Source organism: Ciconia boyciana, chromosome 7 (genome assembly GCF_034638445.1).
Source record: "Ciconia boyciana chromosome 7, ASM3463844v1, whole genome shotgun sequence".
Classification (NCBI taxonomy): domain Eukaryota; kingdom Metazoa; phylum Chordata; class Aves; order Ciconiiformes; family Ciconiidae; genus Ciconia; species Ciconia boyciana.
The window spans coordinates 41,191,058-41,211,276 of NC_132940.1; the positions used below are offsets into that span (position 1 = coordinate 41,191,058).

General features: G+C 39.5%; 1 protein-coding gene across 1 annotated transcript in view; it reads right to left on the reverse strand.

Moving 5' to 3' along the window:
- HS6ST1 (heparan sulfate 6-O-sulfotransferase 1) overlaps nt 1-20,219 on the reverse strand; it is a 206,937-nt gene that overhangs the window by 149,327 nt on the left and 37,391 nt on the right. The gene's annotated exons all lie outside the window — the stretch shown is intronic.

Consider the following 20,219-nt stretch of genomic DNA (forward strand, 5'->3'; position numbering starts at 1 on the left):
CACTGTCACAGGTAACTCCCCACCAACTTAAGAAATAAACTCTTCAAAAATTCAGCATATAAATCACTGCTTTACAATAAAGATCTTAAAATACTGCAACTCCTGAGCCAGCTCGCTGAGTGCTGGTGAGCCCAAGGGAGGAAAGCACTGGAAGACTCCTGGGCAACTCATGTTTTTCTCTCATTAAGATTCTGCTCCCTGGCCTGAGGCCACACGAGATGGTTCCCAGTCTCTAACAGAGGTCTCCCCTCCCCTTCTCCCTTTCTGTGGGTACTATGAAAACACACTTGCTAAAGACAAACCTCATACTTAGCCTCTCAGACACATTTTCTCTCTTTGCCATGTACCAGATTGCACCACTTTCCAAGGGTATCTTTTCCCAAAATTTTAAGTGTCCACAAACAGGCTAAATCCAGCTCTTTCACAAAATGTCCACATGGTGCCTCAGGTAAATCCCAGCTGGATGTCGGCTGGCACTACACCATTTCATTCTGCATATTTATTTATAACTTTGATATCTAAAACTAATTTTCTCAGAAATCCACAATACATTGGACCAGGTTGCCCAGAGAGGTGGTAGATGCCCCATCCCTGGAAACATTCAAGGTCAGGTTGGACGGGGCTCTGAGCAACCTGATCTGGTTGAAAACATCCCTGCTCATTGCAGGGGCATTGGACTAGATGACCTTTAGAGGTCCCTTCCAACCCAAACCATTCTATGATTCTATGATGTAACTTAAAAAATGTAAGGGTACCTCACTTTCTTTTTTTGTTCAAATGCAGTGGGGGAATTGCAGGGGAATCATACCCCTCATCGTCATTTTCTTTCTCTTAGCATATATCAACGAATTCATATTAGCAATTCTCTGAGAACACAATACTGACTGCATTTCAACAAGGACAAAAATTCCCTACACAGACTTAGCCATTCCTTTTCATTCCAGTCTCTCCATCGCTGTTCTTCCAGCTAATGGTGTCTACTGAACAGATTCAAACATCAGATCATGTGGTCATTTTGAAAGTTGGCTCACATACGTTAAGGAACAGAGATGAAGCTCAAGGATATTCCATTTTGGCATGAGAACTGTGATAGGATCTGCGTCAGGGGAGGTTTAGATTGGGTATTAGGAAAAATTTCTTCACCAAAAGGGTTGTCAAGCATTGGAACAGGCTGCCCAGGGAAGTGGTTGAATCACCATCCCTGGAGGTATTTAAAAGATGTGTAGACCTGGAGTTCAGGGACATGGTTTAGTGGTCGACTTGGCAGCGTTAGGTTAACAGTTGGACTCCATGATCTTAAAAGTCTTTCCTAATCTAAATGATTCTATGATTCTACAATATGTCTCAGAGCAAAAGCTTACATATCAGGGAAAAGAGAGTACAAAAGTACTTTTAACCCCATCACTGCACCCTGTTTCATACTTCCTGCAGAAAAATTAGACCCTTCTTCAAGGTACTGATGGTGATTTTTCTGCATTGGCCATTGGGAGAACTCTTTAAATCTAAGGGAAGAAACAGATATTGCAATATCCTGAATAAACAGGCAACAAAGGAGATAATTTATTTGCTAAAGATAGCAATTATATCAATTCTAGCCAGCAGGTGCTGCTCTGGCAATAGGAAGGGAAGTTAAGAGTTACAAAAGCTACATAAAAACAACTGAACCACAAGAAGACAAAGAAACATCATATGGATGCATAAAAATGCACAATTAAAAATACAACTGTTACCTGGAGAAGAAAACCATAAATATTCCACCCCTATTATTATTGATGCTGCATGCCACAGTCACATTCTGTGCTATATCATTACATCTTCACTGGCCAATTAGACAAATAACATCCTAGTAACAACAAGAGGACTTCAAACCATTGTTATCCCTCCTCCTCCCATTCTCTGATATTTGACACTAAAATTGTTCCAAGGACATTAGAAATGTCAGCAACTAAATAATAAAATAGTTTCTTGCCCCACTCCAGTGTAAAAAGCAGCCCAAACATGCTGTAAGTAGGGTCGAAAGGAAGGAGAAAGACACAAAGTTGGGGGGGGGGGTTTGTTGTTGTTTTTTGTTTGTTTTTTTAAGAATTAACTGAAGAACTGCTTAGCATTTGCCCCATCCCCTTACTTCTGTAACCTCTCCTCTTTTTCAACCACTTCCAGTCCAGAGGGGAAGCATAAGGGGCTTTCTATTCATGGAATATTTATGGACCTGGAGACCTGGGGGCCCTGAAAAGTAGGAAGATTCATGCATAATACAGGGACGGGACTTGCCATATGAAAGGAGGAAATTACTGCACTAGCAAACTGAACTGAGAGGCAGAAAACCCATTAGAAACAAAAAAGATGGCTCAAGTTGTAAATACTGGCGAAGAAACAAGTGTCAGAACAGGTAACCAGCATACACTGTAACAGAGTAATGACATTTCCTATTACAACTTATTAGCTGATAAATGATCAAGCTTATTAAATTAACCTTTCCCCACTAGCAGTTGATTGAAAAGTTCCATCCTCTTTTAATTACAAGACGATTAGGAGAAACTAAAAAATAATCTGATTTATACAATGGAAGAACCCTCAACTCTTCAATATTACATACTAAGCAAAAAAGATTAAATTGGCAGGCATTGTTCACTACCTCCAAGTAATGAATGATACAGGACCTGATCCACTGACTGCCAAAACCCAAAAGAAATGTCTTCATGCAATCTGTTTATCTTCCTGAGCTTTCAGTGGCCATTTTCTCATTCCCATGGTCTTTATCAAGGCATTCAAAGAGCCTCTCACATAATTCCAGTCTTATAATGAAAAGATATACACACACAATATTTTTTTTTAACCTCAGCAAATATGAAAATGACAAATTTCAAACAGAACAGGGGGTGTTTCCGATACAGAAGTAGGAGTGTGTATTACAGACCAACTATAAAGCCAGTCTGTATATAAAAAAAAAACAGACATGAAAGTATGACAACTTCCTTTAGCAGTAACAAGCAGAGAAACAGGGAAGGAAAACCTACTTCTCTTCTACAAAAAAGGACAAGTTCCTTCAGATCTCCAACTCCTTTCGTCTATTAATTGCCTGTGGAGGTCCAAAAGGAAGAGAGTAAAGATTTACAACACCACAGAAATCCCCACATGACCATAATATGTGCATAAGAGACTACTGCATGAATGCAACCTGATGTTGCTTTAAAGCAACCATTACAATATCAGACATCTTTTCCCAAGTACATCCAGTGTCTTCAACATCAGCGTTTTATGGGGGAAGGTTTCTAGAAAACTTGTGTAAAGGCACAGCTGTGGTATTTCACCATTTCCAGTTTGCACAATTGTTATTTCCTTAAGCAATTGCTAATGGACATATGGACTTTCTTTATTTTTTTAAGCTATATGCAAGCTTCTCCATAGCATATTCAACGTCACTTCTCTGTGTCTTTCACAGACCCCTCAGAAGTAGGCCATGGTATAGAACAGGAGTTGACAAAGCAAAGGCTGAAACAGGACTTGAAACAGCAGTTGTGGCGATGTTTTTAAAAGAACTTCATCATTGCAGATGCAATGGGAAACTGCAGAGTCCCCAGTCGTGGTCCCTTCCTTCAGAGGCTTTTGAGTCCCCAGTTCTGTGAAAGCTATAGGGTGAGCAGAATGGGCTGTCCCCCCGTGGTTCGTGCAACAGGAGATATAACAGCCTTGTGCCGAATTCCATGTCACTTTACTAGAGGGTATGGAAGTACAAACAGAGTTAATAAAAACATGCTGTCACCAGGCCTGGGAAGAGGGAGCAGACAGGGTGGGGTTTTTGTGCTTTGTTCCTGCTTTTTTTTCGAACTCTGAAGCAGCACTAAGAACATGAAGGCAACATCATCATTTCAACTTTCTCTGAGAAATAAAATTAGAGCATGCCCTTCAGTTCTCTTTGAAAAGCATCTGAGTTCAATAAACTCTTTTATCAGGATTAGAGGTGAGGCTGAAAGCAAATGGTCTCTTTTAGCTGATAAAAAAAATGCATTCCATTTCTCAACCTCCCCACCCCCTGGGCCAAGAGTTTCATGCATATTTGACATGTTTTCCATCTAGACAGCAATACAGCAGTTCTACCCACTTTCTTTTTTTCTTTCAAGTGACTCAAGTGCACAGTGTTTCTTCCTGAGAGCCAATTTATTTTTTAATTGTATCTGAGTACTCTGGGATTTTTATCTTGACTTCACGTATTTTAATTCATTTAAAAAAAAAAGGAAGGTATATATTATGAACAAAAGCTGTTTGTGGTAAACTAGAAAGTGCTTATGGGGTTGTTATTTACTCTTTATGATTTTCATTACTATTACAGTAGAACCCAGAGGTTTTTAAGCAAGATTGGTCATTCTACCATGCTAGGACATACACAGAGCAGGAAGGTTGTTCCTGGCCCAAGGCACCTACAATACTTATTAAAAAAAAAAACAGAAACAGAGGGTGAGAGAGAACATTCACGCTAATAAGAAAAACATGGGAAGAGGATGAAGTGGCTTACCTAGTGCCATGAGACAAGTCAGGAGAAGAGAGCTGGAATAAGATGCAACGTGCAACACTGTAAACTTGTGCTGTGATTTCAAACAACCTTAATTGAAGTCCTAGTGACAACCTTGGGGACATAGTAGAAAAAGTTCCCCTGAACAAATTTATAATGCAATAAAGAAAACTTTTTAATACTTTTAATAAACCACAGATCAACTGTAGTGGATTTCTGCAGCATTTAATCATCTGGATACTACTGAATTTTGTTTTAAAAAAGTCTTCAGAAAAATTCAGGCAATTTAGGCTCAGAAGAATTCCTTGACCTAAGGAAAGTGAATGCTGATTTACAGATGCTACCCTACTACTCAGAAAGTATATTTATTGGTTATAAAAACCATCATATTATTATTTTCCTTTTAAAAGTCAGAATGTTTGGGTTGTGCTTGCAATGATTGCTTTTGGTCAGTAACGAAGTGCAAAGTTAAATTACAACATATGTGTGGTAATGACAGCAGACACTGATCTAAGTGCAAAGAAACGAACTGCAATAAATGCTTAGAAAAGGGTAAAGAAGGCAGAAAAATGCTTGTTAGACAGATTCCACTGTGATGTTTGTATTCAAAATGTCACCTTCTCTTTTGCTGGACCATATTAAGTTTAAAAAAAGTTAAACAACTCTTTTAGTTTCAACATAATGTCATCATTATCTTCTGATATCTCCTCTAAATACATCTATACTTTTCTATAATACTTTTAATAGAAATTTAAAGAAACATAGCAAAAGTAGCAATGTGTTATGTGAGGCCCATTTAATCTTAACCAAGACTGGTGGTCCATGCATGTAAATGGCTTGTAAGGTCTACGAAAACACCAGGTACCTCGCTTTCACTGGAAACCGTTCACATATCAGTCAGTATGTAGGGTAGGCAATTATCAACCCAACTGCTACACGCTGACGCTTGTTAGGTCATTCTCTTCCTGGACCAAGGCTACCTGGCAATTCTAAAGAGTGCAAGTGACTAAGTGCCTGTGAAAGCATATGTGTCTCCTCTAAAGCTACTCTTTTTACCCTCCATTGCTAGAGCAGAGCCTAACAGCACTTAAAAATTAATGTGGAAAAAGCAGAGTGCTACATTTTAATGCAAATTCAAAGAAGGCAACTGGAATTACTCAGTTTACCCTGCCCCTCCACCAAATTTCAGGATCGAAACTCTGACTGAAAATGAAACTTGTACTGAGAATGAAGTTTCCCAAAGTCTCCCAAATGAAACAGTAATCTAGGGTTGAAGGAACTATATTCTAAAGTGCAAAAGTTGGAAAACAGATTAAATCACTTGCAAATGTATTCCACAACCATGGCAAAGTCTCTGATTTTCATACTAATACAGCTGTGGAGCTCACAGGGCCACCAAATGGTACATTAAGATGATACAACATAAATAATACCACCCCCAGCAGGTGCCAATTCATTCTCTGTTTCTTTTTTACCCCCAGGTGAACAGGCAGAAAGTATAAGCTACATACAGGCTAGACTCAATAGGCTATACCAATTTTCAAGACAGCTTACTGCCAATACTTGGCTTTTGCATGCTGAGGCTTGGGAAGAAAACAGTTTGTACCCTGCAAACAGGCAAATGCAATGAAACAATTTTAGAAAGATGACAAATCATGCACAGATATAAATGTAGCTGTTGTTCACACCAGTTCTACCTTTCTTGTTTTTCTCACGTCTTTTATCCCTCTGCCCCATCTTTCTCCAAGAAGGATTTGGGATCCTGCTGTTAGTGACTTTTCAAGGGAACTATAACAGATGCAGACAGCAAGCAAGTGGTATATTTTCCTGATCAAGGACAGTCAGATGTGTTAATTGGTTGCTTTGGCTTTACATTTTCAAAGCATGTGTAGGAGTCAATGCAATGGCTCCAGTCTACTGTTTGAATTAGTGACCTTCTGTCTAAGAAAGGTGGTCTCCCTTTTCTACAGATAATTTGCCTATGAAAGCTAAAGTGCTGTATTCTGGTCTAAAATTTCTTTTTTCTATCCATTTAGCACTGTTTCCCTTTTATTACAGTAATCAACAAACCTACTGTCACAAGCAAACACTACTTTCACAAACAGCCTGACACCATCTCCTCCTGGAAGGTAACATAGAACCCTTTAAATGATTTGCTTTTTCACATCTTCTTACCTTACACTGTTAAAGGTCTAGCACGTTCATAACTAGATTTGTATTAACAGATTTCAGAAATAATTATATTAAAGAAACAGGTAGCGGGAGCAGGAGGAAGAATGTTACAGGATAAAGGGATTCCTTAGGCATTGTGGGGCCTTTCACCAAATTAACAAAGTTAAAGAAATACGAGCTAATATATTCCATGCTAAACTCACCCCACATTTTGACATAAATGCATAGGCTTTGTAAAGTGGCATCTAATCATATTCTACACCTATTGCACAATTATTTTAATATACATAAAGTATACATATGCCTTGTCTTCCATCACTAGCATAGCAGGAGCACTTAGTATATATTTCTATTTGCAGAGGAATTCATTATGGGAAATGGAAAGCTTTTCTTTGCAAGGAAATTTGTCTTAATGGGTGCAGGAGTGGGTTTCTCTCCCCTCTCCCCTTCTTCTGCTATTACTCATTAAACTGAAATTCTCCTTTTATAAACAATGGAGTCCATGTAATACACAGGCATATTTGGATAGATGATTAATGAAATAATAGTTTCCTGGTTTCCCAGCCTGAGATGAAACGTAAAACCACGGATCCCAAGAGCCGACCCTTTCTCAGCTCCCTGGAGGAGGCAGCTAGACTACAATAGCACCCAGGCTCTCCCTGCCTGACCTGCAGAGCCCTGCTCTTCTGAGTGCCACGCAGCAGCTTGGCTGACCTCCTCTTTTAAATGCCTGTTAGGCAGAGTGATGATTTAATCAGAAGCTGCTTATATGTGGTCTAGAGAACATAAATCCTTCCCATCTCACGTTATAAGTATATTTGGAGACCTTCAGAGAGATCCAGAGAATACTCCCTCTGCAGTGTACCTCGATCATAATGTTTCTTATGGAAGCTTGCCACGGACAGATATTGTCAATGAGAATTCCTTAGAAATCCATTGTGGTTTCTGAAACGTCAAGCTCCCAAGGAGTGAGCCAGGAATTTCAGTCAGCCTTGCAATATCTAGCTTTTTGTATAAAGAACAATCAGGCAGGTCCTAAGACATTGGCTAGGAAAAATGAAAGAACAGGCAACTTGGCATTTTGGAAAGGATTCATATGATATGGCTCATCATCAGGGCAACTTCCAGATTGAAAACATACACTCTCTTTGGGAATCTCTTACTAAGTTTCAGTATTCTTTAATTAGAAAGGGCACTCAATGTTGTCAGAATCCATACTGTGTTGTTCTACAAAACATGCTTTGATTTAGTTTTCAAAATGAACTAAGAATTAAACCATCCCAGCATTCAAAGGTGCTCAGAAACCACCAAATCGGGTGAGACAAGCGCCTGAAGAAAATACACTTAAAATACAAGGGTATAGTATATGCAGTTTCTCTTTTACAAACTTGCTCTCTGTTGGGAAAGCCATCACAAAATACGGGACTCCTTCCAGCTTTTGTTTGTTTTTAACCTGGGATTATCCTCTCAAAAAAACGGACTATTACAAATTGCCAATTGTTACAGACTCAAACCACAGAAGGGCAGATTGCGCCTGGCCCCCCCAAAGGGGAAGGGGAGCTTTTCTTCCTGCCTTTGAGCGGGTCACATACAGCTTGGGTGGCTTTAGCTCCATGATCTCTTTCTGCAGAGTGTTACCACTAATCCTTTTTATTCCACACATACATACACTTTCCCACCAGGACACAGTTCAGATAATTGCAATCCAATCAGGGGTTTGATTTTTCTTTAAATCACTACCAAGTACAAGTGCTGGAGTTCAGCTCTTCAGGGAGGCAGAGGGAAGGGCTCAGCTCATTGTGGCCACCAAGAGGGGTGTGCTGAAGGGCCCTGGTGGCTAACTGCTTCCTCTCACGAGACATCTCTGGCCAAAATCCTCAAGTGGAGGCTTAGATGTACACTAACTCCTACCTCTACTCTGCCTTCTATTTTGCTCTTTGAAATAGGGCATGCTTATTCCCACTTCACTCTCCTGTGAGTAACCAAAACAAATCAGACTGGCTGACCTCTGAAAGGGAAGAGAAAGAAGATTCAGTGAAAGGGGTGAAAAAGTTGGTGTGCTCCTTCCCATGTCCAGGGATGTTGGAGGGTGCTCCTCAAGACAAAAATATCTTTTAGGGCCTTTGACAGGCAATGTGATGCTGCAGTGTTCCTCTTCCAATACTTTATCTTTTTTTTTTTTTCCTCTTTTCTTTTTTACTTCAAATGGAGTCTTAGACATCTTAAAAAAATGTAAATCTCAAAATCAAGTAATTCCTAGCTGCAGTTAGGAATGATGAAATCTCCTGCCTTTAGCAGCAGACACCATAGTATCAAGGATCCAAACTCAGTCCTGCCTGAGTTCTTAGAAAGTATCTTCACTGCTGTGTGGGCAATTCTACAGCCTGAAACGGCACTTAAGACTAGGTCTAAACTCAGACTTATCCAATAAATTTTCAGGCAGAAAATTCTCAAGAAAATTATGATGGATGACGTAAAACACAAGATCTGTGAACAGAAAAAAGTAATGAATTGCACTGTTTTCTAGCTTTTGAAATATTTTGCATTGCGTTTTATTTGAATTTCTTCCTCCACACAAGTTTTTTTATTTATACATATATACACACACACATATATATATTTGTCCAATAACATGTGAAATTTGGGAATATAATACAGCGAGCTAGCTGGCTTGTGCAAGAACAGAGATGTTGCAAGCTAATATATGAGAAGTTTTAAGGCTCTCCAAGTGTTCCTGTCTTTGAACTACTTTGGCTCTAAACTTGCAAATGGATCTATGCAGCTAGGACCTAAAACTACATAGCACAACCTGTGTTAGCACTGAGATCCCTAGATATGATGACTTGAAAGATCATGGATTGCACCCATTCCTTGGGGTCTCTATTTGGGACAATAGTTAACTGTCAGCAATTCGAAGGGCAGCCACTGCACCCCCTGTACATGACATGGTAGGAAACACAGGGACAGCACATGAGTTGTTTACACCAGAAAATCACAGCCAGCATGAATAGAATTAGATCACTTCCCCATTTATGCAAAGTATTTACAGTGTCTATTCTCAGGAAGGATGTTGACAATGTTTGGACAAAACAACAAAACCTATTTTCCTAAAAAGGTCTATAACAGCTTTAAGCATTACACACGGAGCACTATCGTCTAAAGAAATTGAAAACCATACCTTACACCCATGGAGTGTACCTGGGCAGGCTCTCAAGGGGTTAAATCTCCCAGCAAAGTACCAAAATAATGATCAAAATTCAAGAAAAAGGCCCAAGAGTTCTTCTAAAAGTGCATATCATGAAAACTGTGACTTTAAAAAAGGAGAATGAGTATAAAGAGGAATTGTGAAATCAGGGTCATTCCTTCAGGGCAGTTTCTGGTTTCTGTTGTCCAGTCCTTCATCTTTCAATACAATTTAAATGTTTTGGCTGGCTGCTTAACAGACTCTGATGAACACATTATCAGCTAAAGATCTTTGTCTCATTATGCACTTAGAGCTTAAGCCAGCAGAAACAGAGAACTTCAAGAAAGAAAAAGCATTTGTAAGCTTAAGATATCACTTAAATAGGATTCCCCCCCCCCGCCAATACCCTTAGAAGTTTTTGCTACTTATTTTTGCATTTATCAATCATCTTTCTCCAGGCAAACCTACTGGGAGCAGTTTATTTTCTCTCCATTTTGATTCAAGACACTGGCTATGGAGTTGCTTTCATCTCATGCCTGACAGCACCACGTGGTTGAAACTCGGATCTCAGAACTGCAAATGAGACATTACACTTCATGTGTTGATGTTAAATAGAAACAGAGATTTTAACCAAATCTGCACCATCTTCATTTCACTTTCATTTTAAAAACTCACCACTCAAAGCAAGGGCCGGGTTACTGTTATTGCAATGAAGGCTACACAGAGAACACAAAACTAGACCAAAGCCTGAGAGGTCTAACAGGCCCTGACTTTCAGGGCTCAAACAGTCATATCAACATGGCAACAAAGGAAATTACATTTAGAGCCTCTACTGAGTTTCTAAAACTCAGGTTTCTGGTGCAACCATCTTTCAATAAAAAATTTCTGATGCTGCACGTATCACTGCATCAAAACTCCCACGTCTTCCATATGGAATACTTTCTTTAAAGAGGACTTCTACAGCTCTGGAAAGGAAGTGAAAAGTGATCATAAAGGTAGTACTTTTCATCTTTTAAATACTTTCCTTGGGAATTATCCTTAAACATGTATCATGTCATTGTTAGGAATAAGTAATTTGTCCACACATCAATCAATTACTATGAAAAAATTCATTCATTGGGTGGAGGGAGGGTAGGAAGGCTTGCATATGTCCATGTCTGTCCCCATCCCAGCAGCTTACCATTCAGTAAGCTAAAATTTCTGAAAATGAAAATTGTCAGGACCATGGGGGGAGGTGTGTGGGGGGGGTGGGGTGGTGTGTGTATGCGCAGCACACAAAACTGTGCACAGAGACAAATATTATTTTTTTCCTATTTACTCTTACATATTTTGAAAAATAACTCTTCTTCCCCTCCCCTGAAGATAAATAATTTAATCTATTAAGCTTATATATAAAAAAGGAGGAGCTGCTGACATCTGATCCTGGTTAAAAACAGCTCTAAGTTTCTAAGTTCTGTGCAGAATCAGAGCTGGGTGCTCATTGCAGAGTTACTGACAGAACTCCAAGCACCTTCACTTGCTCATATTAGATCTACAGACCCCAGATATGCTTCTTATAGTCAGACTTCTTTTTTCATGTAGTATTTGGCTATATCTTTCACCCTGATTTAATTTCAAGAGTAGTCCTAGCAGAGGCAAGGAAGCATAGTTTCCTGGATGGATCCAGTGTGCAGCAATATGCAACATTAACTCAAAGACTTAATTTTAGAGTCTAATTCTTACAGAGAAACAATATCATCCACTACGTTTTTACTTTCCTTTCATGCTTCACTGGCATTAACTCATTTGTTAATAATATGTCCATCTGTGATGGTCAATTTTTATATTCATATATTTCATGGCAGATCACAGGCTTTTAGGGAACTCTCTAAACTTCAGCTTCCTTACAGAGAAGTTTTACCCATACCCTGACATCACTTGAACACAAGTAAAGCTGCAGCATGTGAAATTGTTTTGCATCTGTGTGCCCTAACCAGAAAGGAGCAGCCGTGACCCCCAGAAGCCTTGTGAATGCAGCCACAGCCATGGCAGGGTAGTGCCGACAGAGAAGCTGACACTCACCACAGTTAAAACAAGGGTAAGAAAGCATGCTCCTGCTTTTTATATGCTAGTTGTTGCATGGATGTTAAGAGAATAAAAGTTGCAGAACCGTTAGTTCCCTACCTTTCAGGATCCGTAGATTCAATAAGCAGCAGTTTCAAACAGAGTTGAAAGAGGAAGGGGAGAAAAGCAGGTAGAAGCAGGCAAGTTACAAAGCGGGAATGAATGGAAACTTTGTATAAGGAAATTTTAGGGTCTTCCAGCTCTGAGAAGTGCCATTTGTGCATGCCTTAGCTCAACGACCGAAACAGATTATCTGGTCAACAAGGATGGAGCAACAATAGAAAAATCTATTAGGTGGTGGCTGTGGAGCATCACAGGTCTATTAGCAATTGACTGATTAGCCTGTCAGGTGAAAGTCAGAGTTTCTCAAATCTCATTTTCAATAAACTGTTAAAAGTCAATACAACACAGAATGAAAATTCAATTCAGGGTAACAGGGAAAAAATAGCTAATTATTCTTTTACAGCACCATTGATCCTTCCAGGTCTCCTTTAACAAAGGATTAGGCATTATAATAGACTATTTATATATACATTACCAACAAAGATAATCTGGGAAATATATAAAAAAGAAGGCACCTAAAGAACAAGTCTACACGCCAAAATTCACAGAATTTCAAATACTAAACTACAAACAAATGGCTCTCATGCTACACAATCTCTGTGGAAGACCAAAAAGATCACAGAGTCAGCAGAAAAAAATACCTTCTTTCAAAAGAGTTTTTTAGACAATTTACCATCTTAAAATTGCAGAATATCAACTGTGGAACACAATGATCATTATTATTTCAGTACTTTACATATAAAATCAAACAAAGTATATAAAAACTATGCACACACAATGAAGTAAGAATTCAACAACTATGACTGCCCAAGAATAAATTTTTCGGATGGAACGGTAAGAAATAAGACAGTATTCACAGGGGTTTAGACCAGAAATTGGAGCTGTAGATAAAAATCTGCCTACATTGTGAGCAAGCATCCTTCAGCACAGTTCTGAAGGTTAGAACTCCTTAAGATACACTCCAGGTTTGGGATGATGTTCATCAGCTCCTTTACATTAACACACTGCTAGAAATAACCCTCCAGTTTTACCTGCTGTGCTAATGCTAATATTGCATGCAGCAGCTGACCCAGCTTGGGAGGCTCTGGATCCATTGCAGGTGAGGGGAACAGCAAAATGGCCAGAGGGTGTACACATTTTAAATTACATGGGCAAATGAATAAGGCAAAAAGGGGCAGCATTTCCAGGAATGACAGCCATCTATCACTGCACTGCCTGCCATCACAAAGGTAGATTAAACAGAGCCTGGAAAAGTAACAACACACGCACACTGACAAAGCCAAGAGCCTTACAGACACCACTGAGCTTACAGGTTCAGTTTCGCTATGGTAAAAATGACTGTGTGCAGGTAAAAAAGGCAAAGCGAACCTTAAAAGCTGTTGATTTTCTGTGAAGATTGACAACAGTAGCAAAGAGTACATCCAGGGAGATGCACAGTTTGTGTTTGGCTTGTGTGCACTGTGGCACTCTTCACTCTTGCAGAGCCAAATGCTCCTGCTGCACTGCACTAACTCCTGTTACACTGTTTTTGAATCAACAGCTGTGTTAGCGGTCTTGGGACATAACTACAGCAACTGAAAACACAGGGTATAGGATGAGAAAAGCCAAATCAAGATTTTGTCCATGCTTCAGCATCATACTTTGGTCTTTCTCTCAGCTGCATTGAGGCAGACATTTGTGGGACATTGTGTAAAAATCAAAGTGACACGGATTAGAGAAAAATCTATTTAAATCAGCTTCTTTCAGCAATATTGTTTTAAAGTCTGGCCCCCAAACACTTGCATAAGTACAACCAAGATAGTGGTGATATGTCATGGGATAAAAACAAACTACAAGAAGAAACTACATAAGTCAATTGAAGAATATATGTAGTGTCGCTTGGTCTGCAGTTAAAGCAAACTGTAAACTGGAAAGTAGAGGTTATCGGTAACAGCATAATTCTGACTGCCAAGACCTCAGTGCGAGCTGTAAAATCGATTCATGCTACTAGATAAGATGCATGTACTTTATGACAGGCAACATGAGGTACTACCAATACCACAAATAAGGTACAACGTAAATGCAGCTCAGCTTTGGACCCAACAGCTGTGATCATGGCAGCTGCAGTGCAGATGTACCTGTCTTTTACCACAGCATTTCACCTCACCCCACTCACCTGAAGGGCTGTCAGTGGAAACAGTACAGAAAAGGAGGAGGAATATTGAATGCCAGTCCAGAACTTGCATATTTTGCAGCTTTTACTGTCTCACCTTTGACATAGTAGAAATTGCTTATTGTTGGCATGCTAGAGACTAACACACCCTGATACTAACTCATCCTAACTGAAAGCAATGTGAAAACATATAATTAGACAGAAAAAGTAAGTGAATGAAGAAAATAATCCAATATTGATTAAAGGTATTGCCATAGATTCAGTGGAGTAAAGTGGGCAATGCACATTTTCTAGAATTACCCCAGCATTAAATAGAGGGCCATGGGGCCTGACATCTCCCCAGCTTTGTAAACTCAGTCAAAGATGTCAGGCCTTGATGACTTTTTCCTGATGTCACAGAAACACTGAGAGATCTTGAGAGATCTGTTTTTTTGAGAAAAATCCAGTGAAAAGCAAATTAAAGTAATGCAAATACTTGTTTTCTAAGCTGAAGGTAAAGACCACAGTGCTCCTTCTCCTCTCCCAACACTTTCAATCATTTGGGAAACAACAGGGCTGCAGGACAAAAGCCTTCCAAACGAAACTCCCTGCCAAACAGGGTTTGCTTCCAAATTCCTCAAATCAGATTTTCTTCGGAACAGAAACAGATTTCTAGAACCACGCCACAAATTTACAGGCTGACGATTAAAAAAAAAAAAATCAGCCCAGGTTTGGTACACCTTACTGTGGTAACTGATATGTTTTATTCTGAATGACTTCTCAATCTGAGAACTCTGCAGTCTAAGTTGCCACGGTCACCCCTTGTCTAGGGAAAGGCCTGTAGAAATCTGGCCAAGGGTGGCGAAAGCACATGATGATGCATTACAGAGACGTAAAGTCCTTCAACTGGTCAGAATTTCATTGCTTCATCTTCTGGCACCACTCTTTCATTGAGACTGAGGTTGCATAGGATGATACACATTCCTGTCTTACAGGCACACCTTCCTCTATAGAGGGGAAAAATGGTCAGGGAAAGAATCAAAACTTGCAGACAGCAGCACTTCATAGTGAGATAGACATGGCTACAACCAAAACTAAATAAAAAGAACAGTTGATAAAATACAGGGAGAAAGCCCTTGAGCCTGGGATCACCCTCGCAAACACTGAAAGGGTTCAGTCACCAGAAGTTCATTAATTTGAAAATAGGAAACATAGTATAAGCAGCAAATCTTTATCTTTAAGACCCAAAAAGCCCAATCCTGTAGGTTGTCTGCATCTGTACTTAAACTTCCAAGACCAAGAAGCTGAGCAAGAATCTGAAATTGCAGCACTAGGATTCCTGCAGCAACTGGAGATAAGGAAGATCAGAAACAGAGTCATTTCAGCGTTTGCTGGCAATTCCCCCTCTCTCCTGTCCCCCAGAAAACCAGTTTAAATTACATGGTGTTTAAACTAGCTGGATATTTTTTATGTTTTTTTTAAAGACAGGGATGTGCCATTTGGGTAGCAATCAAATAAGCTACCCAGTCTGAAATTGGCAATAATGACATTTCCCCTCTGGGAAATGTTATTTCTTCACAACATGCACACAGTGCTGAAAAAAAACCAAACAAAAAACTCCCACCAAAACTAAAAAAAGAAAAACCAAACCAATTCTTCTGCCTGTTCTTGCCAACAGCTACTTCATGCTGTTTTCCACCACCTTCATACACACAACAAGCAGGGATCAATTGCATTCCCACCTGCATAGGATGAGCATGGAGAAGACAGACTGAATTACTAAGTATCAAGATCCATATAATGATGAGTAACATGAATCCTGGCTGCACCCAAGAAAAAGGAAGAGCAACTGCTGAAGCCAGGGGATACTGACTTTTGCAGTAAAACAAGGGTGTGGAGCTGGGACTTAAATCAATTAGTTTCCTCTCAGCTCTCCAAGAACCACCAACTCCCATTTCACAGCCCAGTATCCGCGTGTGGCTAACAGAGTTGTTTTCCTCTCTCTGTTCTTCTCAGAAGAGAGGAAAGTTTTCAGATCTAAGGCAAAAGCAAGTCCCAGGGGAGCTCCAGCCCACTGAAAAGGGAATTGGTGTGTGGGACCATTAAGCTCCTCCTGGGTGGAATGAGCTCTCCAAACAACCACTGCAGCTTGTGCTGTCAGGTATGTGCCTGTTCAAAGGCTTGCCATAACCCATTCCCTCCCTTGGTGTGCTAAGGTAGTGACAAAATGAAACCAGGTTGCATTAACCCAATCTTGAGTAAGTACTGAAGGTTTAGGTTTGTAAATGTAAATGCCAGACAAGAAATAAAAGTTAGCTCCACTGGAGAATTCTCACTGCTCTGCTGAAGTTTATTCTCAACAGAAAGCAAATGCATCAAAAGCTTTAGAGTGAAGGACACATTTAAGTCATTTTTCATCACTTTAAAACTGTTGTTTAAATTTAAAAGCTTTCTACTTACAGCAAGGCATTAACAGTTAAAAAAAATCATTTATGTTCCTTTTCTCAACATGTATTCTCATGTCTTCTATTTCAAGGGTGCTCATAATGACTTTTTGTTGTTTCTTAACAAAAAAGACACAGACTGATTACTTTTGTTTTGGTGATTATTCACCAAACAGAAGAGACATGGACTACATAAACTTTGGCTCAGATACTGTAAAACTCGAACAGAATTAGCTCTACTTCATGCCTGCCAGCATGAGAAGCAAGCATAAGTTTAAAATGCACTAGTTACTCTCAGTTTCCTACTCTGCGCAGGCAAGCCTTCAGATAACTAACCCCATTTAAAACCAGTTAGCTTTTAGCACAAAGCAGCATAGCTAGGTTGCTTAGATTGGGGTGCCTGGGCCTCCTCCACATCTGGAGAGAACTGCACTAAAGCCCTTCTTCCCCCATCGTGCTGCAAGCCTGGGAACGTGTACAGATAACTAGACTTGCCAAGCTGGGACACACACAAAGCTTATCTAGAGACAAATTAAACTATACCGTACCAAATCCACACACCTCTCATTTTATGCTTCAGAAATGTTAATTTTAAGATGTTTGCTATATTTGTTTTGAAATAATTATTTTCAAAAGAGAGACTTCTCCCCTCAGGGAAGAATTTTGCAACAATCTGGTATATTTTACTGATCACTGCATGTTTTCAGAGTTCACTGGCATTGTTTACTTCCCCTAAAATTATTACCAGGCCCACAGATATGATAGCTGGATGTTTTTGTAATATGTTTTTCCACATTTTTGTGGGTTGTTTTTCAATCCCTTGCTCTGAACACTCTTTTCACTGTCACAAATCAAGCTGATCACAGCATCTCCTGTTCCCAGCAAGAGGATAACCCAATTCTCATTGAAATCAATAGGAACTTTACCACTGGTGACAATGAAAGTGGGACCATGCACTCAACCTCTCGAACAAAAGTAAATAAACATTTATATTTTCATGTGTGAATTGGTAATGCTGGAATAAGAAACAGCATTTTTTTTTCTCCTTCTAATACTATGAAAAAAAATCTAAGTATAATTGCAATTCAGCTGCTGCCTGATGGAAGGAAAGCAAAACCCAATGAAGCTTTTTATTTCATTTGCTGTTTGCAGAAAGGATGAATGATCCATTTGTGTCTTCCTACTCCATTTAGGAAAGGTGCCCAACTCTCATAGAACATCCAGGAAATTCCTCTATTCATTGTGGACATTACTGCCCTAGATCTTACCCATGTAACACAGAAGTCTCCTCCACACTTTCCAGGCTGCACACTGCCTTGTGTTCCAGTAGCATTGAAAGCATTTTTCAGGAGTTAGTTTATAACCCTAAATACCAAATCTTACTGTCAAGTTTTGATTTTAACAGTCTCAGCATTGCCCTGGGTAGAAGAGGTTTCTTTGATCAGAAATCCAGAGCTTAACGCTGATGTTAAGGGCAAAGGAAATAGCTTAATATGGTCAATCTGTCTTTCCCTTCATAGGCACCTCCACAGCTCTCGTGTGCACCAGGCCTCTGTCTTTCTAGTTGCTGGAGGTTAAACGCACTAATTATGTACTGAAATAGAAGCTGGGATTTTTTTTTTCACTTGGGTAAGACCCTGGCTCCAGGATAACAAGTACCAACGCTGCTTCACTGACTCGTAATAGTTGTTTGCTCCAAAAAAGAAATGCAGCTGCAAGAAGCACTCGCTCTCACTATTTTATTTCTATTAGCATACAACAGTCAAAAGCAGTAAAGTTACACAATATTTTGTTAGATAACAATAAAAGCTTGCTGCTTCTTCTTTCTTTTAAAAAAAAGACAGGAGACAGCCTCAGATCCCATGCACTACAGTGTTACTACTTCCTATTAACTTACAGGATACAAGACTCAGTGAGCCTCACTGCTCAGCCTTTCACGAAGAATACTACACAAACGAATTATCGCCACTGCCAGCTAAACTATGCCAAATCTGCCTTCATGCAACATGACAGCATGCAGGCACTGGGCATGTGGCAGAGGAGCGCTCAACTTTTGCTACAGGAAAGCTCACTGGCTCAGTCTTCAGCTGTAAGTCCTCAGCTCAGAAGTAAGACAGAGTAACTTTGGTTAACGATGGGATACCTACATCAATTTATAGCAACTGAGAAAATAGCTGTTTTGCTCTTTCCTTTCTTATCCTTTTTTCTCTTTTGAAGCAACAGCTGTTCAGCTGCAAATACAAACACCCAGTAAGCAAAGTGTTTAAGAGAAAGCAGAAAACTGACCAATCTGTAAAATAGCCCTGTTCAAACCCAACTTCCAAAGACACTCAGCTGTTTCAGAAAAGCAGACTTCTCTCTTTACATTAACCACAGACAGGCCAATCTGTGATCAAGCAATGAATCAGATATTAATGAGGGGTATAAATTCTTTTGTGCCTTCAATTCTATTTAGTATCTGATGAGGCTGACTATGCGTTTTCCCAGTGCCACCCAACTGTAACCCCTAGCAGCACAGGACCTTTCTCTATATCCAAGATAGGGGAATGATTTGGTTTAGACTGCAAGAAGATATAAACTTTGCTTCTTTCCAGATATTCTGTAACCTCTAAAAAGAATGAACAGTAGTAATACAAACAATAGGCTTTTATGGATCATGATTTCAAAGATCACCATCACAGATTTTTTCATCTTGAGACACTCTTCACTGGGTAAGTAGCAAGATACCTTATCAACAAATACAATTGCATAACAAGACCAAAAGGATACGCTGAAAATAAACCAGCCACAACTGTTAATAATACCATGCAGACTCTGTGTTCAAGTCACAAGTACCATTGGTCCTTCTTGCAGCCACTTTAGGTGTGTTTGAGGTCATGATTCCTTTCAGAACAGATAGTTACTGATCATAAGGGTTGGCTATTTCATAACTAAAACATCCGCTTCTTAAACTATTTCTTGTAATTTAAGTGGCAAGGAGCCAGTTGGGATTTTTCTGAATCAATGCAGGTCTCTTTTATAAACTCGAGTCTCTTTGTAAAGCACTGATAAAAAACAGGAAGCAGCTTCTAAAACTTTGCCTTCAGCCTATTATTTTTCACTTCCAAGAGAAAGCCATTCCCAGTACAGTGAGGAAGATTCATTGCAGAACTACAGCAGCAAGTGAACTACCAAAACATGTTAATTCAGTGCTCGCAACTAGATACTCAACCAGGGGGAAAAACTGGTAACGAGAAAAAGTCAAGACAAGAAAACACAGAAAATTTCAAGACAGAGTCCATCACCGTTCTTTATCATGACCAAAAAAAAAAAAAAATCCAAAAAGGTCAGTGGGATAATCAGATGCTGAAGAGAAAGCTTCCTGCATAAACAAAATGACAGACTGCTCCATCATTTGAAGTACTGCAATGAATAAAGAAATCAAAGATGGATCCTCTGTCATTTACTCCCACTTGTACAGCTTCTGTTATGTGCGTTCACTCTTACAGATAGGTAAGAGACATAGAGTTAAAATATTGTAAGTTTTAGATGCTGTAATGTCCACAGCAAACAAAGACCTTAAGGACTCTTAAGCTTTAACTCTGCATTTCTCAACTTTTATGAGTTGACACC